The sequence below is a fragment of the Papaver somniferum genome, unplaced genomic scaffold (assembly GCF_003573695.1).
Source record: "Papaver somniferum cultivar HN1 unplaced genomic scaffold, ASM357369v1 unplaced-scaffold_131, whole genome shotgun sequence".
NCBI classification, from domain to species: domain Eukaryota; kingdom Viridiplantae; phylum Streptophyta; class Magnoliopsida; order Ranunculales; family Papaveraceae; genus Papaver; species Papaver somniferum.
Genome location: NW_020622270.1, coordinates 184,201 through 189,940, shown reverse-complemented (window position 1 = coordinate 189,940; position 5,740 = coordinate 184,201). Strand labels below are relative to the sequence as shown.

General features: G+C 32.2%; 1 long non-coding RNA gene across 1 annotated transcript; it reads left to right on the top strand.

The window, feature by feature from the left end:
- Positions 1-906: 906 nt before the first annotated feature.
- LOC113332361 lies at positions 907-5,530 on the top strand. The gene is made up of 5 exons (XR_003351459.1): positions 907-960; positions 1,738-2,553; positions 2,882-2,954; positions 3,764-3,879; positions 5,213-5,530. It is a non-coding gene; the product is annotated as an uncharacterized LOC113332361 (long non-coding RNA).
- The last annotated feature ends 210 nt before the right edge of the window (positions 5,531-5,740 follow it).

Here is a 5,740-nt window from a genome sequence, read left to right as displayed (position 1 = left end):
AGTTTAGTAGGATTTTCATATTTCGATTGTAAATCTTGTACCATCTGTATTGTCCTGTTTATTGATGTAATTGATCAATGTAATCTTTCAAACCTCAATTTGAATGAGGTATTCTAATAAATTTTAGGGATTTTTTGAACCCATGTTTCCATCAAAAATAAATAAATATGTGTTTTATAGTTTTGGCCCCAAATTTTCCCCCGTAATAACGTAAATTACAAAAATAGAAAGCCTAAATCAGGAGGATTTCAAAATCAAGTGTGGTTGGTGGATGCCATCTGTCCCCACATGCCTACGTCACCAGATGGAATCCAAGTTATTCTAAGCTTCTAAATAGGGGTTTTCCACAATTTTTCCCAAGTCATCTTCTAATGTCCGGTGAAAATGAGCGTGTAACCCAAAGAAATCCCAAATCCAATTGACGTTCACCATCAAGCAAAATAACTTGATTTGTCCATCTTGCGCTAATATAAATGTTGATTTTACGTAGATCCAATGCTTTGAAAAAAAAATTAATCAGAATTGTGTCAAACCGTCGGACCATTTTGCATTACAAATAACCGTTGATCCGATGTAGATCCAATGCTCCGAAAGAAACCACTAATTCGATAGCGTTGAGCGTCGACCCAACTCATGCTCGACATTAAGTATTATGTAGAAATTAACGTTTACTCCCATTTGAGTTGGGATTTAGACAATCTAGTCCTGTCTTCTCAAGCCTAGTACTAGGAGATCCAAATTTACCTAATTCTAGACGACTCGGTCCATTTTCGAACGATTCAGGTCAAAATGGATTTTTTGTATGACAAATATGCCCAACAACTAAACCTGGTGCTTCTTCGTCATTTCTTTTCTTCCATTTCATATATGAAGAAGAAATTTTGGGTAATTCTCATGGCCGAGAGATAAAGGGGAGACTTCGTCTTGAGTGTTTTGAAACTAAAGATTCATTTTCTTCAGGTTAGTGTTTGATCTTTGATTAGAGTGTTTTTATTTATTTTTTCTTTTCTTCTTCTTCGATTTTGTTTTTCATATCTGGATCTTTTATCGATTTTTTTTATTTTTGTTTGTCTTTTGGTTACTATTATTAATTTGGTCTTCGATTGGTTTCTTGTTTTCTATTTTTATGATTAATTTGTTTTTTGCCTACTATTTTCGATTTAATTTCTTTTTTAGGTTTTAGATTTTGAGAGATCTGCGATTTGTTTTGGATTTATTTTATTTTAAGCTTAATTTGAAGAAAACAGATGATATATCTAGCCTTTTTGTGTTTTTCAGGTTCAACTTGAAGAACAATTTTTTGAGTAGATATCGCATGATTCTAATTTGTTTAATGATTTAGACTCAATTAATAGAAGTTTATTTTGATTGGAAGGATTTGAAGGTTGTATAATTTCATTAAATAAGATATTAAATCACATTTTTACTATGTAACGATTTTGATTTGGGAACGATAAATTTTGAAAAGAATATGTATAAATTTCTTTTTGTTTTCCTGTAATTTCTCTTTCTTCAAGTAGTGCTTGATTGGGCTAGATTGCACAATCCTTCAAGTAGTGCTTAATTAGGCTACTTTAAGTAGTGATTAATTAGACAATATTGAATATTCCATCGTGAATTGTCTTTGTAACGTATTGATCTAGCTTGGATAATCTAATAGTCACCAAATATATGAACCTAATTTTTTATTATATAATTAAACTCTTTATTTGACATTTTGTTGATAACTCTGTGTAGGCTAGAGGATGCTGGTTATGCCGTTTAGAGCGGGGGTTCTTGAACTTCTTTGTCATAGAGATAAGTTATTGTTATCATTTTTATAGTCTTTGTCCATTTGGAAGCAATGCATAACTGATGCCTCAACTTGTACCAGGAAAAAAAAGAAGACTCACTTAGCTATATAATTTGGAAAATCTGAGATCAGTTTGTTGATGTAGAATATTATCAACTTAATAGGCAATCTTTTGTTAGTGGATGTGGTGGTGGCATGATAGAGTTTGGATAATGGCATAAGGACAATGTTTAATATGGGAAATTTAGTGAGAACGAGTGTTTGTACTGATGCTTAGTTTGTGTTTGAAGTAGGTAAGTACTGCTTAGTATCGATACTCCACGAAGGAGTATTTGGGGGTGATGTTGGGTACTTGTACGTGTATTTGCTGATGCTGTAAATTTTATGAGATAGATTGTATAAGAACATAATGAAAGGACACAAAAATGTTCTAGTAGGTAAGTACATATGTTTGTACAACATATATGCACTAGTTTATGCAAATCATATGAAAATATTCAATAACATGGATGTGTTGATGGTGTTGGGATGGTGGGTTGAAGAGTGCATGCTTTACAACAAACTGATGCACTTAAAAAATGATGTTGATGGGGTGGTTCCCAGATTTTTCTTTCTTGAATCTTTCTTAATTCATTATGTTCATATTGTTGAGTTTAGACTTCTGTTTATTCACTGTAAAATCATGGTTAGGTGAACGAAAGAAAGGCTATCGACGAATTGCTATTGTTAGGACAGAGGGTTGCGATGCTTGAACGTTTACGGTATGCGGATTATTAAAAATAATTCAAATGAGTTTTTTGTCCATGTTAAAATAAATATTCTATCCAGTTTTTTGATATAATTAGGCCGCTTGAATCACACGATAATAAGATTACTTATAGCAAATGTTCTTCATTCAAGACTGTGAATGTAAATCTCCCACTACAAATGTCAGACGATTCAGACGCAATGAATGTAAATACTACCACCTGAAAAAAGAAAAGAAAAAAAAATAATATATGTAGTAAATATGACCAGTAGTAGAATTTTATTGTTTTGTATTACAAGTCTCTGGTGTGTGTGCACATTCTAAGAGCTTATATGTTGTAGGTGGCTTTGTTGAAGATGTCCCATCATCCAAGAAGATTCTTGCTACACTAAGGACTGGTAGTGATAAATAAAGGTAGATTTTTTTTCCTTTTTCTCCCTAGCATTATAGTCCATTTTACCAACTGTAATAGCATAGATTCTTACTTTCAATAAGTAGTAAATTGATATCTAATTTATTAAATTTTATCTTACATATTCATCCCTCATTTGGTTATATATATAGGTCTTGGATACACGTGCGGACAACATTTGTACAACTATATACACATGTTGATTGTTAATGTGTACGTAGTTGTACACATGTTTATTGTTAAGTATTTTCCTACTTGATGTATTGCATAATGATTTTGGAGTCGTACACTTCCCATATACCTACCTTATGCTAGTTGTTGACTGTTCCTGATAGGAAATGTATTGCTTTCACATGCTAATAGGGGAAGCAAAGATGGTGATATGATTGTAGTTGAAGTAAAGACATGGTGATCAACCACATGAGTAATAGAATTCATCTTGGTACCTTTGTTGCATCACATGAGTTTTTTCCCAGCATAAGGTAAATAATATGAAATATATTTGCGCAAGGGAAGTAGCATTTTTCATTGTATGTCAGGGATTAAAGGACCTCTAGCTTTGGTTTGTTGAAAGTGTGGTTCAATTTATAAGTGTACATTGTTTTACACATGTGATAGAGCTTACATGTGTACATATTAGTACACCTATAATACAAGTGTACATTGTTGTACACGAGTAACAAAAATTACATGTGTATAATTTTTAGTAAACAATTTTTTTTCATTTCTGGGTCTGGACTTTTGGTCTTTATGATTTTGTATAAATCAGTGATTCTCTAAAATGACTAGTCGATGAATTCTCATCTTACAGATGAAGCATTTATTGGAATGTCAAAGCGGTCATACATGGAGGTGGTAATGAACGGTTTAAACTCCAACGACTTGGTTGATGTTGGTCCAATCTCTGCATTAGTGTTTCAATTTCAGGTATGTAAGAGTGTTTGCATATTCAGTTTCTTTTGTTTGGTTAGGATCGACTAACATTGGAAATAAGAGACGTGAGAGTAGTTGATATTGACCTTTTTGACAATCCTCCTATTGGGGTGGTACTTTCTCATCCCGAAGATCTGCAAGCAGTTACTAAACTGAAAAATTGAAATTTGCTTTTATTTTTCTTGGTTTATATTATTATTCTTGGATTTTATTAGATTTTTGTAGACGTGTACAAATTTGTACTCCAGTGTATTATGCCATGGATGAAAATAGATCTAGCCTGTTTTGTGTGAGCGTGGATGTTAAACTTGTTAGATTTGTAGACGTGTACATTAATTGTACACCGATGCATCATGCCATGGACACAAGACCTGTTTTGTAGTTTTCAATGTTGGATTTGTGCCATTTCTGTAGGTGTGTACATACTTGTACACTGATGAATTATGTCATACTTGTATGCATGTATATGTGCACATGTTGTTTAATGTGTACATAGTTATACACATTTCGATTCTTAATGTGTACATAATTGTATACTTGTTGATTCTTAATGTGCACGTAATTGTCACACTTGATCTTTGACGTTCACATGATTGCACACCTGTTGATTTTTAATAAGCACACATGTTAATAAATAAATGTGATTAAATAAGGAAGACAACATCATTTTTTAACATTTTTTATTAACATATATCTTGCAAATTTTCAATGATAGCTTTATCTCAAGAATGAAGTACTTTAAGATCTCTTTGGTACTTGAAGTATAAACATAATCTTGTATGTTCAATTTGAAATCTTATTGCAATGCTAAGGTAAAACAATGTCTTGATCTTCGTAAGATTTCTGTAGGAGCATGATACATAATAGCTTGAGTTTATTTACAACTTTTTCATTTCATATCACCTTTGGCATACTTATAGCTTTATATGTTCTCAATTCTTGTTAGTTGTCGTTCTTTCCCCGAAAAGTGTTCACTCTTTATCCGACATGTGTAGATAGTTTTATATATGTTTATTGTTAATGTGTACATAGTTGTGCACATGTTGATTCTTTTTGAAGCTGACCATAGTTTTTGAATTATGAATCCCTTGACCTGACTTTTGTGATTACGGTCGAAAATTGGACTTCAATCTCATACATTGGGGGTGACTTATGGGATGAAATAACCTGATCAATCTCGTTTTGTATATGTTTCTTTTCGATGGAAATTACAAAGAACATCTTGACGACATATATGTAACTGCAGTTTTTCTTTATTCTCTACTTTTTTTGTTATCTTTACAAAGTGTTGCCTACTTTTTTGTTTCATTTTCACATTTTTCTGCAGACGCCCAGGTGCTGATAAAATCTACAATGTTTTCAACAATCAACTTCCTGCAGTTTTGAAAAAATTGAAATTTGATAAGCAACTCGTGATGGAGAATGTATGAAAGATAATTAATGAAGCAGATGATTACCAATCACATCTTATCGCCCCTGAACAAGGATATCGCTGTCTCACTGAATCTTTGTTAATTACTATTAGAGGCCATGCAGAGGTAGCAGTTGATGGGTAGGCATTATTTTAACTCACTGCCTATATTCACCGTCAAACATAGTTGTACACACTAGTGTAAATTAACATTTAAAAAAAATGAAAGTTGTGTAGTCATATGGGTACTGTTTTTGTAGATCTCGGAAAGAGCTTTCCGAATATATAAAGTTTGTGAATTTTGGATGAACGGTTCAAAAGATAAATTGGTTTTTAATTATTTTTATATTATTTAAAGTTGCTGACATCATCATGAGTCACTTTGGACTAAATTGTAAATATTTGGACTAAATTGTAAATCAGGAAGGTTATTTGTGTATTTTT